Source organism: Bufo gargarizans, chromosome 5 (assembly GCF_014858855.1).
Source record: "Bufo gargarizans isolate SCDJY-AF-19 chromosome 5, ASM1485885v1, whole genome shotgun sequence".
Lineage (NCBI taxonomy): Eukaryota > Metazoa > Chordata > Amphibia > Anura > Bufonidae > Bufo > Bufo gargarizans.
The window spans coordinates 20,841,361-20,864,285 of NC_058084.1; positions in this window are offsets into that span (position 1 = coordinate 20,841,361).

The window sequence follows — 22,925 nt, forward strand, 5'->3', positions numbered from 1 at the left end:
CTTCACGTCACCCACCACTGGAACAGGCCATTGTCAGATATTTAGGCCCCGGCACCCAGACAGAGGAGAGAGGTCCCATAGCAGAGATTCAGGCTTCATGTCATAGCAGAGAATCAGGCTTCATGTCACCCAACACTGGAACAGGCTACTGTCAGATATTTTTAGGCCCCGGCACCCAGACAGAGGAGAGAGGTCCCATAACAGAGATTCAGGCTTCATGTCATAGCAGAGAATCAGGCTTCATGTCACCCAACACTGGAACAGGCCACTGTCAGATATTTTTAGGCCCCGGCACCCAGACAGAGGAGAGAGGTCCCATAGCAGAGATTCAGGCTTTATGTCATAGCAGAGAATCATGCTTCATGTCACCCAACACTGGAACAGGCCACTGTTAGATATTTTTAGGCCCCGGCACCCAGACAGAGGAGAGAGGTCCCATAGCAGAGATTCAGGCTTCATGTCATAGCAGAGAATCATGCTTCATGTCACCCAACACTGGAACAGGCCACTGTCAGATATTTTTAGGCCCCAGCACCCAGACAGAGGAGAGGTTCATTCAACTTTGGGTTGTCTAGCAATATAATGGTAAAATGAAAATAAAAAGAGGATTGAATGAGGAAGTGCCCTGGAGTACAATAATATATGGTTAAGGGGAGGTAGTTAATGTCTAATCTGCACAAGGGACGGACAGGTCCTGTGGGATCCATGCCTGGTTCATTTTTATGAACGTCAGCTTGTCCACATTGGCTGTAGACAGGCGGCTGCTTTGTCTGTAATGACGCCCCCTGCCGTGCTGAATACACGTTCAGACAAAACGCTGGCCGCCGGGCAGGCCAGCACCTCCAAGGCATAAAAGGCTAGCTCTGGCCACGTGGACAATTTGGAGACCCAGAAGTTGAATGGGGCCGAACCATCAGTCAGTACGTGGAGGGGTGTGCACACGTACTGTTCCACCATGTTAGTGAAATGTTGCCTCCTGCTAACACGTTCCGTATCAGGTGGTGGTGCAGTTAGCTGTGTCGTGTTGACAAAACTTTTGCACATCTCTGCCATGCTAACCCTGCCCTCAGAGGAGCTGGCCATAACACAGCTGCGTTGGCGACCTCTTGCTCCTCCTCTGCCTTCGCCTTGGGCTTCCATTTGTTCCCCTGTGACATTTGGGAATGCTCTCAGTAGCGCGTCTACCAACGTGCGCTTGTACTCGCGCATCTTCCTATCACGCTCCAGTGCAGGAAGTAAGGTGGGCACATTGTCTTTGTACCCTTGATCCAGCAGGGTGGCAACCTAGTAGTCCGCACACGTTAAAATGTGGGCAACTCTGCTGTCGTTGCGCAGGCACTGCAGCATGTAGTCGCTCATGTGTGCCAGGCAGCCCAGAGGTAAGTACAAGCTGTCCTCTGTGGGAGGCATATCGTCATCGTCCTGCGTTTCCCCCCAGCCACGCACCAGTGATGGGCCCGAGCTGCGTTGGGTGCCACCCCGCTGTGAACATGCTTCATCCTCATCCTCCTCCACCTCCTCCTCATCCTCGTCCTCCAGTAGTGGGCCCTGGCTGGCCACATTTGTACCTGGCCTCTGCTGTTGCAAAAAACCTCCCTCTGAGTCACTTCGAAGAGACTGGCCTGAAAGTGCTAAAAATGACCCCTCTTCCTCCTCCTGGGCCACCTCCTCTTGCATCATCGCCCTAAGTGTTTTCTCAAGGAGTTACCCAGTGTGCAGTTAGGGAGATATAGCGTCCCTGGCCGTGCTTACTGGTCCACGTATCTGTGGTTAGGTGGACCTTGCCACAGATGGCGTTGCGCAGTGAACACTTGATTTTATCGGATACTTGGCTGTGGAGGGAAGGCACGGCTCTCTTGGAGAAGTAGTGGCGGCTGGGAACAATATACTGTGGGACAGCAAGCGACATGAGCTGTTTGAAGCTGTCTGTGTCCACCAGCCTGAATGACAGCATTTCATAGGCCAGTAGTTTAGAAATGCTGGCATTCAGGGCCAGGGATCGAGGGTGGCTAGGTGAGAATTTACGCTTTCTCTCAAATGTTTGTGAGATGGAGAGCTGAACGCTGCCGTGTGACATGGTGGAGATGCTTGGTGACCCAGGTGGTGGTGTTGGTGGTACATCCTCTGTTTGGTGGACGGCAGGTGCCAACGTTCCTCCAGAGGCGGAGGAAGAGGCCGAGGCGGCAGCAGCAGAAGAGGCCGAGGCGGCAGCAGCAAAAGAGGCCGAGGCGGCAGCAGCAGAAGAGATAGCAGGGGGAGCCTGAATGACTTCCTTGGTTTTAAGGTGTTTACTCCACTGCAGTTCATGCTTTGCATGCAGGTGCCTGGTCATGCAGGTTGTGCTAAGGTTCAGAACGTTAATGCCTCGCTTCAGGCTCTGATGGGACAGCGTGCAAACCACTCGGGTCTTGTCGTCAGCACATTGTTTGAAGAAGTGCCATGCCAGGGAACTCCTTGAAGCTGCCTTTGGGGTGCTCGGTACCAGATGGCGGCGGTCAGTAGCAGGCGGAGTCTCTTGGCGGCGGGTGTTCTGCTTTTGCCCACTGCTCCCTCTTTTGCTACGCTGTTGGCTCGGTCTCACCACTGACTCTTCCTCTGAACTGTGAAAGTCAGTGGCACGACCTTCATTCCATGTGGGGTCTAGGACCTCATCGTCCCCTGCATCATCTTCCACCCAGTCTTCCTCCCTGACCTCCTGTTCAGTCTGCACACTGCAGAAAGACGCAGCAGTTGGCACCTGTGTTTCGTCATCATCAGAGACGTGCTGAGGTGGTATTCCCATGTCCTCATCATCAGGAAGTGGTTGTGCGTCAGTGCATTCTATGTCTTTCACCGCTGGGGAAGGGCTGGGTGGATGCCCTTGGGAAACCCTGCCAGCGGAGTCTTCAAACAGCATAAGAGACTGCTGCATAACTTGAGGCTGAGACAGTTTCCCTGGTATGCATGGGGGTGATGTGACAGACTGATGGGGTTGGTTTTCAGGCGCCATCTGTGCGCTTTCTGCAGAAGACTGGGTGGGAGATAATGTGAACGTGCTGGATCCACTGTCGGCCACCCAATTGACTAATGCCTGTACCTGCTCAGGCCTTACCATCCTTAGAACGGCATTGGGCCCCACCATATATCGCTGTAAATTCTGGCGGCTACTGGGACCTGAGGTAGTTGGTACACTAGGACGTGTGGATGTGGCAGAACGGCCACGTCCTCTCCCAGCACCAGAGGGTCCACTAACACCACCACGACCATGACCGCGTCCCTTACTAGATGTTTTCCTCATTGTTATCGTTCACCACAACAACAAAAAAATTATTTGGCCCAATGTATTGAATTCAAATTCAGGCCTTTTTTTTACAGACACCTAACACTATCTGGCTATCTATTTAGGTACCGTATTACACTAATACAGGTACAGCAGTAACCACAGATTTAGCTGAATATAAATTATAGGCCTAGTATTTAGGCCCTGGATGACAGGTATCCCTTTTACGGACAGAATTAGACTTGGAAATGCACGGTAGCGTGTGAAGTTATTGAGGATGACCCTATGTGCACCTTCAATCTAATATACCCTTTTATGGAAAGATTTAAAGTTGGCCTCATACAGCAGAAACCACTGATTTAGGCCTCTTTCACACTTGCGTTGTCCGGATCCGGCGTGTACTCCACTTGCCGGAATTACACGCCGGATCCGGAAAAACGCAAGTGTACTGAAAGCATTTGAAGACGGATGCGTCTTCAAAATGCTTTCAGTGTTACTATGGCAGCCAGGACGCTATTAAAGTCCTGGTTGCCATAGTAGGAGCGGGGAGCGGGGGAGTGGTATACCTACAGTCCGCGCGGCTCCCGGGGCGCTCCAGACTGACGTCAGAGCGCCCCATGCGCATGGATGACGTGCCATGCGATCACATCATCCATGTGCGTGGGGCGCCCTGACGTCACTCTGGAGCGCCCCGGGAGCCGCACGGACGGTAAGTATACTGCTCCTTCGCTACCCACTACACTTTACCATGGCTGCCAGGACTTTAGCGTCCCGGCAGCCATGGTAACCATTCAGAAAAAGCTAATCGTCGGATCCGGCAATGCGCCGAAGCTACGTTTAGCTTAAGGCCGGATCCGGATCAATGCCTTTCAATGGGCATTCATTCCGTATCCGGCCTTGCGGCAAGTCTTCAGGATTTTTGGCCGGAGCAAAAAGCGCAGCATGCTGCGGTATTTTCTCCGGCCAAAAAACGTTCCGTTCCGGAACTGAAGACATCCTGATGCATCCTGAACGGATTTCTATCCATTCAGAATGCATTAGGATAAAACTGATCAGGATTCTTCCGGCATAGAGCCCCGACGACGGAACTCTATGCCGGAAGAAAAGAACGCAAGTGTGAAAGAGCCCTTAGGGAATTGCTAAGTTGGGAATTGTATTTCAACCCAGAACAAAAATATATCCTTTGCCAGACAGCAGACAGTATTACAATTGGCTGGCCACAGCTGAAACACCAGATTTAGGGTACTGCTATTTTGGCAATTGTATTTCACCCCTCAATAAAATAGCAAGCACAGCCAAGCCCCTGATGTAGGATATAGCAAAAAAAAAACACACTATTGATGGTTAAATGTATTTGGCGGCAGCTTGTGCTGGCGCACCACAAGACACAAAATGGCCGCCGATCACCCCAGAAAAAAGTGACAGAAAAACGCTCTGGGCAGCCTAAAAACAGTGAGCAATTAAATAGCAGAGGTTGAATGATCCACAGCTGTAGATCGATCACTTCATTAAGTGTTTTTGCTCAGTAAATCCCTGCCTAATCTCGCCCTAACAGTCGCAGCTGCAACCTCTCCCTACACTGATCAGAGCAGAGTGACGGGCGGCGCTATGTGACTCCAGCTTAAATAAAGGCTAGGTCACATGCTGCACTGGCCAATCACAGCCATGCCAATAGTAGGCATGGCTGTGATGGCCTCTTGGGGCAAGTAGTATGACGCTTGTTGATTGGCTGCTTTGCAGCCTTTCAAAAAGCGCCAAGAAAGCGTCGAACACCGAACCCGAACCCAGACTTTTACGAAAATGTTCGGGTTCGGGTCCGTGTCACGGACACCCCAAAATTCGGTTCGAACCCGAACTATACAGTTCGGGTTCGCTCATCCCTATTCATGATGTGATCTCCAAACATGTGGACAACCTTCCCCTTCAGGCAAGAAGTCACATTGGAAGCAGTTGAATGGTCTCTGATTCTGTGGTCAAGGCACACACATATTATTACACTGATACCCAAAGGGGAGAAAAACGGGGAGTTCAAGCTACAGATGACCAAATTTCTTGAAATTAGTTTTGGGTCCATTTATAACAAATCAGTCAGAAAATTTGATTTGGGTCCGATTTGATTGTAGCCTAATTGAAAACACTTCATTTGGCCTGAAAATTAGTATATGACACTCTGAACTCTCCTAGGAGTCATCTTTTTCACTTTTGCCTATCTTTCGTTTTTCAAAATTTCTCCCCTCTTCTTTCAAACCCTTTAACCAAAGACAACAATAGTAATGTCAGAGTGACACTGACATACAGAGCTATGGGCAAACACAGCCTGCTTAATAACACACCGTGCCACAGAATTTGTCATGCTTTTTAAAATTAAAAAAGTTCCAAAGATTGTCCCCTATTGGGGCAGATGACTGGTATTAAAACACACGGTAGAATCGGAAGAGGCAGAAACTTGTTCTGAACCTGTATTAGCCAGAGCAGGAGGAATGAGACTGGGACAGCCATAAGAGGAGGAAGGGTAAGTACTCCAGTGGGTAAGTACTCCAGTGACCATGATTGCCTGGAGAGGGGAGAAGCCTCTAGACACGGACCCCTGGCATTACAGTCCTTTAGGTTATAGATCTGATCTTTGGTTTGGCTTTTAGACATCCAGCCTGTTTTGATGAATTAAAAGGCCAAGCAGTAGTCACACCTGAATATACACTGCTATGAACTGATCTATCGTTGAGGTTTTTCCCTTTCTATTTGAGATGGATGGACTATCTTGGAATTGGTGGACAACCTTGTTGTCTGATTTATGGGTTTTCCAGAATGTGAACATAATCCTATTGTATCAAAGGTCCCTATAATGTCACCACTAGGGATGAGCGAACCCGAACTGTATAGTTCGGGTTCGTACCGAATTTTGGGGTGTCCGTGACACGGACCCGAACATTTTCGTAAAAGTCCGGGTTCGGGTTCGGTGTTCGTCGCTTTCTTGGCGCTTTTTGAAAGGCTGCAAAGCAGCCAATCAACAAGCGTCATACTACTTGCCCCAAGAGGCCGTCACAGCCATGCCTACTATTGGCATGGCTGTGATTGGCCAGAGCACCATGTGACCCAGCCTCTATTCAAGCTGGAGTCACATAGCGCCGCCCGTCACTCTGCTCTGATTAGCGTAGGGAGAGGTTGCGGCTGCGACAGTAGGGCGAGATTAGGCAGATTAACTCCTCCAAAGGACTTGATTAATTGATCGATCTGCAGCTGTGGATCATTGAGCTGCTGATACTCAATTGCTCACTGTTTTTAGGCTGCCCAGACCGTTTGTCAGTCACTTTTTTCTGGGGTGATCGGCGGCCATTTTGTGTCTTGTGGTGCGCCAGCACAAGCTGCGACCAAGTGCATTTAACCCTCAATGGTGTGGTTGTTTTTTGGCTAATTCCTACATCAGTGTGAAGCTGTCACACCAAGTGCATTTAACCAACAATAGTCTGGTTATTTTTTGGCCATATACTACATCAGGGGCAAGCTGCGCCTGTCACCAAGTGCATTTAACCCTCAATGGTGTGGTTGTTTTTTGGCTAAATCCTACATCAGGGTGAAGCTGTCACACCAAGTGCATTTAACCAGCAATAGTCTGTTTATTTTTTGGCCATATACTACATCAGGGGCAAGCTGTCACCAAGTGCATTTAACCCTCAATGGTGTGGTTGTTTTTTGGCTAAATCCTACATCAGGGTGAAGCTGTCACACCAAGTGCATTTAACCAGCAATAGTCTGTTTATTTTTTGGCCATATACTACATCAGGGGCAAGCTGCGCCTGTCACCAAGTGCATTTACCCTCAGTAGTGTGGTTGGTCAAGCTGTCACACCAAGTGCATTTAACCATCAATAGTGTGGTTATTTTTTGGCCATATCCCAGTCTAATTCTGTCAGTAAACCTATACCTGTCACCCAGCGCCTAAATACTAGGCCTCAAATTTATATCCAGCTAAATCTGTCGTTACTGCTGTGGCTGGTCAAGTTATTTAGTGTCCGTCAAAGCACATTTTTTGTTCTGGGTTGAAATACAATTCCCAATTTAGCAATTTCATAATTTAGTGGTTTCTGCTGTATCAGAGCTATTTGAAATCTATCCCTAAAAGGGTATATAATATTCAAGGTGCACATAGGGTCATTCAGAATAACTTCACACACCCGCTACTGTGCATTTCCAAGTCTAATTCTGTCAGTAAACCTATACCTGTCACCCAGCGCCTAAATACTAGGCCTCAAATTTATATCCAGCTAAATCTGTCGTTACTGCTGTGGCTGGGCAAGTTATTTAGTGTCCGTCCAAGCACAGTTTTTGTTCTGGGTTGAAATACAATTCCCAATTTAGCAATTTCCTAATTTAGTGGTTTCTGCTGTATCAGGCCTACTTTAAATACATCCCTAAAAGGGTATATCAGAATCAAGGTGCTGATAGGGTCATTCTGAATAACTTCACACACACGCTACTGTGCATATCCCAGTCTAATTCTGTCCATAAAATGTATACCTGTCACCCAGCGCCTAAATACTAGGCCTCAAATTCATAGTCAGCTAAATCTGTGGTTACTGCTGTGCCTGTATTAGTGTAATACGGTACTTAAATAGATAGCCAGATAGTGTTAGGTGTCTGTAAAAAAAGGCCTGAATTTGAATTCAATACATTGGGCCAAATAATATTTTTGTTGTTGTGGTGAACGATAACAATGAGGAAAACATCTAATAAGGGACGCGGACGTGGACATGGTCGTGGTGTTAGTGGACCCTCTGGTGCTGGGAGAGGACGTGGCCATTCTGCCACATCCACACGTCCTAGTGTACCAACTACCTCAGGTCCCAGTAGCCGCCAGAATTTACAGCGATATATGGTGGGGCCCAATGCCGTTCTAAGGATGGTAAGGCCTGAGCAGGTACAGGCATTAGTCAATTGGGTGGCCGACAGTGGATCCAGCACGTTCACATTATCTTCCACCCAGTCTTCTGCAGAAAGCGCACAGATGGCGCCTGAAAACCAACCCCATCAGTCTGTCACATCACCCCCATGCATACCAGGGAAACTGTCTGAGCCTCAAATTATGCAGCACTCTCTTATGCTGTTTAAAGACTCCGCTGGCAGGGTTTCCCAAGGGCATCCGCCTAGCCCTTCCCCAGCGGTGGAAGACATAGACTGCACTGACGCACAACCACTTATGTTTCCTGATGATGAGGACATGGGAATACCACCTCAGCATGTCTCTGATGATGACGAAACACAGGTGCCAACTGCTGCGTCTTTCTGCAGTGTGCAGACTGAACAGGAGGTCAGGGATCAAGACTGGGTGGAAGACGATGCAGGGGACGATGAGGTCCTAGACCCCACATGGAATGAAGGTCGTGCCACTGACTTTCACAGTTCGGAGGAAGAGGCAGTGGTGAGACCGAGCCAACAGCGTAGCAAAAGAGGGAGCAGTGGGCAAAAGCAGAACACCCGCCGCCAAGAGACTCCGCCTGCTACTGACCGCCGCCATCTGGGACCGAGCACCCCAAAGGCAGCTTCAAGGAGTTCCCTGGCATGGCACTTCTTCAAACAATGTGCTGACGACAAGACCCGAGTGGTTTGCACGCTGTGCCATCAGAGCCTGAAGCGAGGCATTAACGTTCTGAACCTTAGCACAACCTGCATGACCAGGCACCTGCATGCAAAGCATGAACTGCAGTGGAGTAAACACCTTAAAACCAAGGAAGTCACTCAGGCTCCCCCTGCTACCTCTTCTGCTGCTGCCGCCTCGGCCTCTTCTGCTGCTGCCGCCTCGGCCTCTTCCTCCGCCTCTGGAGGAACGTTGGCACCTGCCGCCCAGCAAACAGGGGATGTACCACCACCACCACCTCCGTCACCAAGCATCTCAACCATGTGACACGGCAGCGTTCAGCTCTCCATCTCACAAACATTTGAGAGAAAGCGTAAATTCCCACCTAGCCACCCTCGATCCCTGGCCCTGAATGTCAGCATTTCTAAACTACTGGCCTATGAAATGCTGTCATTTAGGCTGGTGGAAACAGACAGCTTCAAACAGCTCATGTCGCTTGCTGTCCCACAGTATGTTGTTCCTAGCCGGCACTACTTCTCCAAGAGAGCCGTGCCTTCCCTGCACAACCAAGTATCCGATAAAATCAAGTGTGCACTGCGCAACGCCATCTGTAGCAAGGTCCACCTAACCACAGATACGTGGACCAGTAAGCACGGCCAGGGTCGCTATATCTCCCTAACTGCACACTGGGTAAATGTAGTGGCAGCTGGGCCACAGGCGGAGAGCTGTTTGGCGCACGTCCTTCCGCCGCCAAGGATCGCAGGGCAACATTCTTTGCCTCCTGTTGCCACCTCCTCCTTCTCGGCTTCCTCCTCCTCTTCTTCCACCTGCTCATCCAGTCAGCCACACACCTTCACCACCAACTTCAGCACAGCCCGGGGTAAACGTCAGCAGGCCATTCTGAAACTCATATGTTTGGGGGACAGGCCCCACACCGCACAGGAGTTGTGGCGTGGTATAAAACAACAGACCGACGAGTGGTTGCTGCCGGTGAGCCTCAAGCCCGGCCTGGTGGTGTGCGATAATGGGCGAAATCTCGTTGCAGCTCTGGGACTAGCCGGTTTGACGCACATCCCTTGCTTGGCGCATGTGCTGAATTTGGTAGTGCAGAAGTTCATTCACAACTACCCCGACATGTCAGAGCTGCTGCATAAAGTGCGGGCCGTCTGTTCGCGCTTCCGGCGTTCACATCCTGCCGCTGCTCGCCTGTCTGCGCTACAGCGTAACTTCGGCCTTCCCGCTCACCGCCTCATATGCGATGTGCCCACCAGGTGGAACTCCACCTTGCACATGCTGGACAGACTGTGCGAGCAGCAGCAGGCCATAGTGGAGTTTCAGCTGCAGCACGCACGGGTCAGTCGCACTGCGGAACAGCACCACTTCACCACCAATGACTGGGCCTCCATGCGAGACCTGTGTGCCCTGTTGCGCTGTTTCGAGTACTCCACCAACACGGCCAGTGGCGATGACGCCGTTATCAGCGTTACAATACCACTTCTATGTCTCCTTGAGAAAACACTTAGGGCGATGATGGAAGAGGAGGTGGCCCAGGAGGAGGAGGAGGAGGAGGAGGAAGAGGGGTCATTTTTAGCACTTTCAGGCCAGTCTCTTCGAAGTGACTCAGAGGGAGTTTTTTTGCAACAGCAGAGGCCAGGTACAAGTGTGGCCAGCCAGGGCCCACTACTGGAGGACGAGGAGGACGAGGATGAGTAGGAGGTGGAGGAGGATGAGGATGAAGCATGGTCACAGCGGGGTGGCACCCAACGCAGCTCGGGCCCATCACTGGTGCGTGGCTGGGGGGAAAGGCAGGACGATGACGATACGCCTCCCACAGAGGACAGCTTGTCCTTACCCCTGGGCAGCCTGGCACACATGAGCGACTACATGCTGCAGTGCCTGCGCAACGACAGCAGAGTTGCCCACATTTTAACATGTGCGGACTACTGGGTTGCCACCCTGCTGGATCCACGGTACAAAGACAATGTGCCCACCTTACTTCCTGCACTGGAGCGTGATAGGAAGATGCGTGAGTACAAGCACACGTTGGTAGACGCGCTACTGAGAGCATTCCCAAATGTCACAGGGGAACAAGTGAAAGCCCAAGGCCAAGGCAGAGGAGGAGCAAGAGGTCGCCAAGGCAGCTGTGTCACGGCCAGCTCCTCTGAGGGCAGGGTTAGCATGGCAGAGATGTGGAAAAGTTTTGTCAACACGCCACAGCTAACTGCACCACCACCTGATACGCAACGTGTTAGCAGGAGGCAACATTTCACTAACATGGTGGAACAGTACATGTGCACACCCCTCCACGTACTGACTGATGGTTCTGCCCCATTCAACTTCTGGGTCTTTAAATTGTCCACGTGTCACGGCTGTTTAAGGGTAACCAGGGCATACACAGTAAGAAGAGCTACTGACCGGACCCAAACTAGGGAAGAGAAAGGGTGACCCCTGTCAGACCCTCAACACTCTCCCTATGCTGCTAAAGCACATGCCCGGATCCAAATGGTGGAACAAGGCATGCCCGCGTACCTTAGACTGATGAGCCCTGTAACCCCTACAATAGTGGAAGGGGCACGGCCACCGATGCCCTGCTCAGAATATGGAGGGAACTGTGGCCACCTCAGATCCAGTCAGGAAATCACCAGGTACACAACAAAGTTTGCACACTTAGCTGATGGAGCTGCAGCCGCAGAGAAGACGGATCCAAGGGCCGCTGGCAATATCCGGAGTGCTTGCAGCAGCAGAACACAGGTCCAGAGAACTAGTAGCTTAAGAAGTTAAGATACTCAAGGCAGAGCTACAACTGAAAAGAGAAATATAATCCACGCCCTGCAATAGGAGGAGGGGTGATTTAAAGGCAGGGAAATCAAACGCAGGAGAGACAGCTGGGAGTAAAGACCTCATCACAGGGGCGGAGAAACAGAACAGTGAGAACACCTCCAAACTCTAAGTGACATCATCACAGGGGTGGAGACACAGAGCTATGAGAACGTCTCAAAGCTCTGGTAGTGACAGTACCCCCCCCTCTACGGGTGGACTCCGGACACCCAGGACCCACCTTCCCAGGATGAGCCCTATGAAATGCCCTGATAAGGCGAGTGGCTTTAACCCCTTAGGGACACAGCCTTTTTACACCTTAGGACCAGGCCATTTTTTGCAAATCTGACCAGTGTCACTTTAAGTGATGATAACTTTAAAACGCTTTGACTTATCCAGGCCATTCTGAGATTGTTTTTTCGTCACATATTGTACTTCATGACACTGGTAAAATAAAGTTAAAAAAAATATTTTTTTTTCCATAAAAAAATGTCAAATTTACCAAAAATTTGGAAAAATTAGCAAATTTCAAAGTTTCAGTTTCTCTACTTCTGTAATACATAGTAATACCCCTAAAAATTTGGATGACTTTACATTCCCCATATGTCTACTTCATGTTTGAATTATTTTGGGAATGATATTTTATTTTTTGGGGATGTTACAAGGCTTAGAAGTTTAGAAGCAAATCTTGAAATTTTTCAGAAATTTACAAAAACCTAATTTTTAGGGACCACTACAGCTCTGAAGTCACTTTGCGAGGCTTACATAATAGAAACCACCCAAAAATGACCCCATTCTATAAACTACACCCCTCAAGGTATTCAAAACTGATTTTACAAACTTTGTTAACCCTTTAGGTGTTGCACAAGAGTTATTGGCAAATGGGGATGAAATTTGAGAATTTCATTTTATTGCCTAATTTTCCATTTTAACCAATTTTTTCCACTAACAAAGCAAGGGTTAACAGCCAAACAAGACTGTATCTTTATTGCCCTGACTCTGCCGTTTACAGAAACACCCCATATGTGGCCGTAAACTACTGTACGGCCACACAGCGGGGCGTAGAGTGAAAGGTGCGTCGTTTGGTTTTTGGAAGGCAGGTTTTGCTGGACTGGTTTTTTGACACCATGTCCCATTTGAAGCCCCCTGATGCACCCCTAGAGTAGAAACTCCATAAAAGTGACCCCATCTAAGAAACTACACCCCTCAAGGTATTCAAAACTGATTTTACAAACTTTGTTAACCCTTTAGGTGTTGCACAAGATTTAATGGAAAATAGAGATACAATTTCAAAATTTCACTTTTTTGGCAGATTTTCCATTTTAATATTTTTTTTCCAGTTACAAAGCAAGGGTTAACAGCCAAACAAAACTCATTATTTATGGCCCTGATTCTGTAGTTTACAGAAACACCTCATATGTGGTCGTAAACCGCTGTACGGTCACACGGCAGGGCGCAGAAGGAAAGGAATGCCATACGGTTTTTGGAAGGCAGATTTTGCTGAACTGGTTTTTTTGACACCATGTCCCATTTGAAGCCCCCTGATGCACCCCTAGAGTAGAAACTCCATAAAAGTGACCCTATCTAAGAAACTACACCCCTCAAGGTATTCAAAACTGATTTTACAAACTTTGTTAACCCTTTAGGTGTTGCACAAGATTTAATGGAAAATAGAGATACAATTTCAAAATTTCACTTTTTTGGCAGATTTTCCATTTTAATATTTTCTTTCCAGTTACAAAGCAAGGGTTAACAGCCAAACAAAACTCATTATTTATGGCCCTGATTCTGTAGTTTACAGAAACACCTCATATGTGGTCGTAAACCGCTGTACGGTCACACGGCAGGGCGCAGAAGGAAAGGAATGCCATACGGTTTTTGGAAGGCAGATTTTGCTGAACTGGTTTTTTTGACACCATGTCCCATTTGAAGCCCCCTGATGCACCCCTAGAGTAGAAACTCCATAAAAGTGACCCCATCTAAGAAACTACACCCCTCAAGGTATACAAAATTGATTTTACAAACTTTGTTAACCCTTTAGGTGTTGCACAAGATTTAATGGAAAATAGAGATACAATTTCAAAATTTCGCTTTTTTGGCAGATTTTCCATTTTAATATTTTTTTCCAGTTACAAAGCAAGGGTTAACAGCCAAACAAAACTCAATATTTATGGCCCTGATTCTGTAGTTTACAGAAACACCTCATATGTGGTCGTAAACCGCTGTACGGTCACACGGCAGGGCGCAGAAGGAAAGGAATGCCATACGGTTTTTGGAAGGCAGATTTTGCTGGACTGTTTTTTTTGACACCATGTCCCATTTGAAGCCCCCTGATGCACCCCTAGAGTAGAAACTCCCAAAAAGTGACCCCGTTTTAGAAACTACGGGATAGGGTGGCAGTTTTGTTGGTACAAGTTTAGGGTACATATGATTTTTGGTTGCTCTATATTACACTTTTTGTGCGGCAAGGTAACAAGAAATTGCTTTTTTGGCATCGTTTTTTTTTTGTTATTTACACCATTCATCTGACAGGTTAGATCATGTGGTAATTTTATAGAGCAGGTTGTCACGGACGCGGCGATACCTAATATGTATACAATTTTTTTTATTTATGTACGTTTTACACAATAATTTCATTTTTAAAACAAAAAAAATGTTTTAGTGTCTCCATAGTCTAAGAGCCATAGTTTGTTCAATTTTTGGGCGATTATCTTAAGTAGAGTCTCATTTTTTGTGGGATGAGATGACGGTTTGATTGGCACTATTTTGTGGTGCACATGACTTCTTGATTGCTTGCTATTACACTTTTTGTGACGGAAGATGACAAAAAATGGCTTTTTTACACCGTTTTTATTTTTATTTTTTTACGGTGGTCATCTGAGGGGTTAGGTAATGTGATATTTTTATAGAGTCGGTCAATACGGACGCGGCGATACCTAATATGTATACTTTTTTTTATTTATGTAAGTTTTACACAATGATTTCATTTTTGAAACAAAAGAAATCATGTTTTAGTGTTTCCATAGTCTAAGAGCCATAACTTTTTCAGTTTTTGGGCGATTATCTTGGGTAGGGTATGATTTTTGCGGGATGAGATAACGGTTTGATTGTTACAATTTTGGCGTAGATGCGACTTTTTTGATCACTTTTATTACCTTTTTTGGGAAGTAAGGTGGGCAAAATTCCAATTTCATCATAGTTTTTATTTTTTTATTTTTATGGCGTTCACCGTTCGGGTAAAGTAACATTACCGTTTTATAGATCAGGTCGTTACGGACGCGGCGATACCAAACATGTGTAGGGAATTTTATTTTTTTCATTTTTAATCAGTGATAAATGTGTTTTTTGATTTTTACTTTATTTTCACTTTTTTCACTTTTTTTTTTGACCCAGACCCACTTGGTTCTTGAAGATCCAGTGGGTCTGATGTCTGCATAATACAGTACAGTACAATATATATAGTACTGTACTGTATTTTACTTACACTTTGTCTGAACAGATCTCTGCTTTCAGCACAGATCTGTTCAGAACCATGGGCAGCAGGACGCCTGAGAAGGCGTCCTGTTGCCATGGGAACCTTCCCCGTCTGCTCAGTAGTGGCCAGAACTGCGCAGACGGGGAAGGGTAAGGACGGGGCTTGGGGGGCTGCCTGGAAGCTCTCTCCCTCTCCATTCGGGGGACTGCAAAGGCACAGCAGCCCCCCGATGGGAGAGGGAGGGAGCTCCCTGAGCTGTTAACCTTTTCCATACAGCGGTCCGTACGGACCGCTGTATGGAAAGGGTTAAACGGCTGACATCGCATCACCGATGTCAGCCGTTTATACCAGGGTGCCAGCAATGTGCTGGCACCCTGGTATACCCACTAGACGCCAACGATTACGCAATGGGAGGCGGGCGGGGGATCGCGATCCCGCCTACCGCACCGCCCGCCTCCCGCACCGCCCGCAACCCTCCCCCTGCACCTCCCACCGTGCTCAAATAACTCAGGGGTGCAGGGGGAGGGATACTGGAAACCATTTTTAATCCTAAAGTTTCTGATCAGAAACTGCAGAAATCGCAGCAAACCGCAGGTCTGAATTGACCTGCGGTTTGCCGCGATCGCCGACATGGGGGGGTCAAGGGACCCCCCCGCGCATTTAGCCTAGGTGCCTGCTCAATGATTTGAGCAGGCACCGGGTTCCGATCACTGCCAGCCGCACGGCAGTGATCGAAAATGCACAGGGCGTACATGTACGCCCTGTGTCCTTAAGTACCAGGGCACAAGGGCGTACCTGTACGCCCTGTGTCCTTAAGGGGTTAATGTCCGACATCGGAACCCACATCCTCTCCTCAGGACCATAACCCTTCCAATGAACGAGGTACTGAAGAGAACCGCGGACAATGCGAGAGTCCACAATTCTGGAAACCTCAAACTCCAGATTGCCATCAACCAAAATCGGAGGAGGAGGCAAAGAGGAGGGTACCGTGGGCTGGACATATGGTTTTAAGAGAGATCTGTGAAATACATTATGTATCTTCCAAACCCGTGGAAGATCAAGACGGAAGGCAACAGGATTGATGACTGACAAAATTTTATAAGGCCCAATAAATTTGGGACCCAATTTCCAGGAGGGAACCTTCAGTTTAATATTTCTTGTAGACAACCACACCAGATCACCCACATTCAGGTCCGGACCAGGCACACGTCTCTTATCAGCCACACGCTTATACTTCTCACTCATTTTTCTGAGATTACTCTGAATCTTTTGCCAAATGGTAGACAAAGACGAGGAAAATCTCTCCTCCTCAGGTAAACCAGAAAGAGCCCCTCCCGAGAATGTCCCAAACTGCGGATGGAACCCATATGCACCAAAAAATGGTGACTTATCAGAAGATTCCTGACGACGGTTGTTCAAAGCAAACTCAGCAAGAGGGAGAAATGAACACCAATCCTCCTGGTTCTCCGCCACAAAACAGCGCAAATATGTCTCCAGATTCTGATTGAGGCGCTCAGTCTGACCATTCGACTGCGGGTGAAAAGCAGAAGAGAAGGACAGCCGAACCCCCAGGCGAGAACAGAAAGCCTTCCAGAACCTGGACACAAACTGTGTGCCTCTATCGGAAACAATATCAGAGGGAATGCCGTGCAATTTAACAATATGGTCGACAAAAGCTTGCGCCAACGTTTTAGCATTGGGTAAACCAGGGAAAGGAACGAAATGAGCCATCTTGCTAAAACGGTCCACGACCACCAGGATCACCGACTTCCCCGAGGAACGAGGAAGATCCGTGATAAAGTCCATGGACAGGTGTGTCCAAGGACGGGAAGGTATGGGTAACGGGAGAAGGGAACCTGAAGGTCGTGAACGAGGGACCTTAGCGCGAGCGCACGTCTCACAAGCAGCCACAAAACCCTCCACAGACTTACGAAGAGCCGGCCACCAAAATCTCCGGGCAATGAGATCTACCGTGGCTCTACTCCCGGGGTGACCAGCAAGAACCCTATCATGATGTTCCTTAAAGAGTTTGTGACGTAGCTCAGGAGGCACGAACAACTTCCCGGAGGGACAACGGGCAGGTGCCTCAGTCTGGGCAGCCTGGACCTCGGCCTCCAAATCAGAATATAGAGCAGAAACAACTACCCCTCTGCCAAAATGGGACCCGGGTCCTCGGAGTTTCCTCCTCCCGGAAAACAGCGAGAGAGAGCATCAGCCTTCACATTCTTGATCCCAGGGCGGAAAGTAACAACAAAATTGAATCTGGAGAAGAACAGAGACCATCTGGCCTGTCTCGGATTCATACGCCTGGCCGACTCCAAGTACGCCAGATTCTTATGGTCGGTAAAAACGGTGATAGGGTGCCTGGCCCCCTCCAACCAATGGCGCCATTCCTCGAAAGCCAACTTGATGGCCAACAACTCCCTATCTCCCACATCATAGTTTCTCTCTGCCGGGGAGAGTTTTCTAGAGAAAAAGGCACAAGGTCGCCATTTGGCAGGAGAGGGGCCCTGGGACAAAACTGCACCCACACCCACCTCGGAAGCATCCACCTCAACAATAAAAGGTAAGGACACATCGGGATGCACCAAGATGGGAGCAGACGCAAAACTCTCTTTAATCTTAGAAAAGGCTGCAAGCGCCTCCTCCGACCAAGAGGAAAAATCCGTCCCCTTTTTTGTCATGTCAGTAAGGGGTTTGACAATAGGGGAATAATTCAAAATTAACTTTCTGTAGTAGTTAGCAAAACCCAGAAAGCGCATCAATGCCTTCTGATTTTCAGGAAGCTCCCACTCCAGCACAGCACGGACCTTCTCCGGATCCATGCGAAAACCAGAAGCAGAGAGGAGAAAACCCAGAAATTGAATCTCCGATACCATAAAAAGACATTTCTCCAGCTTGGCATACAGTTTATTCTCCCGCAGTATCTGCAGGACCTGAAAAAGATGATCCTGATGGGTCTGAACATCAGGGGAAAAAATCAAAATATCATCAAGGTACACCAATACAAATTTCCCCATTAAATGATAGAAAATACTATTAACAAAATGCTGAAAGACGGCCGGAGCATTCATCAGGCCGAAAGGCATAACGAGATTCTCGAAATGCCCGTTAGGGGTATTAAAGGCCGTTTTCCATTCATCCCCCTCTCTGACCCTGACCAGGTTGTACGCGCCTCTCAGATCCAATTTGGAAAACACCTTGGCCCCAACAATTTGGTTGAAGAGGTCCGGGCTCAGAGGAAGGGGATAGGGATCGCGAATCGTGATACGGTTCAGCTCCCTAAAATCTAAGCAAGGTCTCAGAGAGCCATCTTTTTTTTTAACAAAAAAAAAACCCGCGGCAACAGGTGACTTTGAGGGACGAATATGCCCCTTCTCGAGACTCTCGGAGATATAGGTTCGCATTGCGAGTCTTTCCGGTTGTGAGAGATTGTAGAGGCGTGCTTTTGGCAGCTTGGCGCCGGGAATGAGGTTAATGGGACAGTCAAACTCCCGGTGAGGAGGTAGCTCCTGAACACCGCTCTCGGAAAACACATCCGAGAAATCAGAGAGAAATGATGGCACAGTTTTAGTAGACACCTCTGCAAAAGTCGCTGTGAGACAATTCTCTCTACAAAAGTCACTCCACTCATTTATTTGCCTTCCTTGCCAATCAATAGTGGGGTTATGTCTAGTGAGCCAGGGTAGCCCCAAAACTAGAGGAGAAGGCAATCCGTTAAGGACAAAACAAGATATCTCCTCCACATGAGTGTCACCTACAGCTAGCCGGATATTGTGAACAATGCCTTTCAGAGATCTCTGCGAGAGTGGAGCAGAGTCGATAGCAAAAACAGGTATATCCTTTTCTAATGTACAAACCTGAAAACCATGCAAGGCTACAAATTGAGTGTCAATAAGATTGACGGCCGCTCCACTATCGACAAAAATCTCACAAGGAATGACTTTGCTCTCTAGCGCCACCCTGGCAGACAGGAGAAAACGGGAACTGCAGGTCAGAGGAATAGCATCAATTCCCACATCAACTTTGCCCAAAGTAGCAGATGAAGCAGAACTTGATGATCTACCTCTTGAGGTTTTTCTCTTATTATCGCTCTTAGTACCATTCAGGAATCTCCTAGACGGACAAACATTTGCCAAATGACCTATGCCCCCACAACAAAAACACACCATATTCTGAGGACTAAATCCTCTTTTATCAGGGGCAAGTCGGCCTAGCTGCATGGGCTCCTCCTCAGAGGGGAGCGAGACAGGATGAGACCCCTGCATACTGAATGAGTCCGCACCATTGCCCCTAGACTGACAATGGCTGGACGGAGAGGTCTTGTTTCTTTCCCTTAGACGCCTGTCAAGGCGTACCGCCAATGACATGGCAGACTCTAAGGACGTTGGTCTCTCATGGAAAGCAAAGGCATCTTTCAAACCCTCTGAGAGACCATGACAGAACTGACTTCGGAGCGCAGCATCATTCCAACCTGAATCAGCTGCCCATCTCCGAAATTCAGAACAATAAAGCTCCGCAGACAGTTTGTTCTGGCATAAAACACGTAAGTTCGATTCTGCCAGAGCAACACGATCCGGGTCATCATATATCTGCCCCAGGGCTACAAAAAATCTTTCCACGGATCGCAGGGAAGGATCCCCTGATGGCAGCGAAAAAGCCCAAGTCTGAGCATTACCCCTGAGCAGGGAGATGACAATCCTCACCCTCTGTTCCTCATTACCAGAGGAGTGGGGACACAAACAAAAATGGAGTTTACATGCCTCTCTGAAGCGAACAAAATTCTCACTGCCCCCAGAGAACGTTTCCGGAAGTGAGACCTTTGGCTCGCAACAGACTCCATGAGCCGGAGCAGAGCCCAATGTTTGTAGCTGAGTCACAGATTGACGGAGATCCGCTACTTCCAAAGAAAGACCCTGCATGCGGTCAACCAAGCCAGAAAGCGGATCCATGTCAACAAGGACGGTTTTGGTGGATTATAATGTCACGGCTGTTTAAGGGTAACCAGAGCATACACAGTAAGAAGAGCTACTGACCGGACCCAAACTAGGGAAGAGAAAGGGTGACCCCTGTCAGACCCTCAACACTCTCCCTATGCTGCTAAAGCACATGCCCGGATCCAAATGGTGGAACAAGGCATGCCCGCGTACCTTAGACTGATGAGCCCTGTAACCCCTACAATAGTGGAAGGGGCACGGCCACCGATGCCCTGCTCAGAATATGGAGGGAACCGTGGCCACCTCAGATCCAGTCAGGAAATCACCAGGTACACAACAAAGTCTGCACACTTAGCTGATGGAGCTGTAGCCGCAGAGAAGACGGATCCAAGGGCCGCTGGCAATATCCGGAGTGCTTGCAGCAACAGAACACAGGTCCAGAGAACTAGTAGCTTAAGAAGTGAAGATACTCAAGGCAGAGCTACAACTGAAAAGAGAAATATAATCCACGCCCTGCAATAGGAGGAGGTGTGATTTAAAGGCAGGGAAATCAAACGCAGGAGAGACAGCTGGGAGTGAAGACCTCATCACAGGGGCGGAGAAACAGAACAGTGAGAACACCTCCAAACTCTAAGTGACATCATCACAGGGGTGGAGACACAGAGCTGTGAGAACGTCTCAAAGCTCTGGTAGTGACACCACGTGGCCAGAGCTAGCCTTTTATGCCTTGGAGGTGCTGGCCTGCCCGGCGGCCAGCGTTTTGTCTGAACGTGTATTCAGCACGGCAGGGGGCGTCATTACAGACAAATGCAGCCGCCTGTCTACAGCCAATGTGGACAAGCTGACGTTCATAAAAATGAACCAGGCATGGATCCCACAGGACCTGTCCATCCCTTGTGCAGATTAGACATTAACTACCTCCCCTTAACCATATATTAATTTACTCCAGGGCACTTCCTCATTCAATCCTATTTTTATTTTCATTTTACCATTATATTGCGAGGCAACCCAAAGTTGAATGAACCTCTCCTCTGTCTGGGTGCCGGGGCCTAAATATATGCCAATGGACTGTTCCAATGTTGGGTGACGTGAAGCCTGATTCTCTGCTATGACATGCAGACTAATTATCTGCTGACATGAAGCCAGATTCTCTGTTACGGGACCTCTCTCCTCTGCCTGGGTGCTGGGCCTAAATATATGCCAATGGACTGTTGCATTGGTGGCTGACGTGAAGCCAGATTCTCTGTTACGGGACCTCTCTCCTCTGCCTGGGTGCTGGGCCTAAATATCTGACAATGGACTGTTGCATTGGTGGCTGACGTGAAGCCTGATTCTCTGCTATGACATGCAGACTGATTCTCTGCTGACATGAAGCCAGATCCTCTGTTACGGGACCTCTCTCCTCTGCCTGGGTGCTGGGCCTAAATATATGACAATGGACTGTTACAGTGGTGGGTGACGTGAAGCCTGATTCTCTGCTATGACATGCAGACTGATTCTCTGCTGACATGAAGCCAGATTCTGTGTTACGGGACCTATCTCCTCTGTCTGGGTGCCGGGGCCTAAATATATGCCAATGGACTGTTGCAGTGGTGGGTGACGTGAAGCCTGATCCTCTGCTATGACATGCAGACTAATTCTCTGCTGACATGAAGCCAGATTCTGTGTTACGGGACCTCTCTCCTCTGCCTGGGTGCTGGGCCTAAATATATGCCAATGGACTGTTGCATTGGTGGCTGACGTGAAGGCTGATTCTCTGCTATGACATGCAGACTGATTCTCTGCTGACATGAAGCCAGATCCTCTGTTACGGGACCTCTCTCCTCTGCCTGGGTGCTGGGCCTAAATATATGACAATGGACTGTTACAGTGGTGGGTGACGTGAAGCCTGATTCTCTGCTATGACATGCAGACTGATTCTCTGCTGACATGAAGCCAGATTCTGTGTTACGGGACCTATCTCCTCTGTCTGGGTGCCGGGGCCTAAATATATGCCAATGGACTGTTACAGTGGTGGCTGACGTGAAGCCTGATTCTCTGCTATGACATGAAGACTGATTCTCTGCTGACATGAAGCCAGATTCTCTGTTACGGGACCTCTCTCCTCTGGCTGGGTGCCGGGGCCTAAATATCTGAGAATGGACTGTTCCAGTGGTGGGTGACGTGAAGCCAGATTCTCTGCTATGGGACCTCTCTCCAATTGATATTGGTTAATTTTTATTTTAATTCATTTCCCTATCCACATTTGTTTGCAGGGGATTTACCTACATGTTGCTGCCTTTTGCAGCCCTCTAGCCCTTTCCTGGGCTGTTTTACAGCCTTTTTAGTGCCGAAAAGTTCGGGTCCCCATTGACTTCAATGGGGTTCGGGTTTGGGACGAAGTTCGGATGGGGTTCGGATCCCGAACCCGAACATTTCCTTGAAGTTCGGCCGAACTTCTCGAACCCGAACATCCAGGTGTTCGCTCAACTCTAGTCACCACCAAGCTATAGCCTTACCTCAGAGACTATGGTTTTTCTATAGTTAGAAAGCTAAGCCTACTTTCACACTGGCGTTTTGGCTTTCTGTTTGTGAGATTCGTTCAGGGCTCTCACAAGCGTCCAAAACGGATCAGTTTTGCCCTAATGCATTCTGAATGGAGAAGGATCCGCTCAGATTGCATCAGTTCAGTCACCATTCTGCAGTGTTTCACTGTCCGCCTGACGAAGCGGAGCAAATATGTATATTTATTTATAGTTGATGTATTTTATATGTCCGCCTGACGAAGCGGAGAAAATATGTGTATTTATTTATAGTTGATGTATATATGTTTATATGTAAAACTGGGAAAGCGGTGATTTATACTTAATATTTTATTTTTTACTTT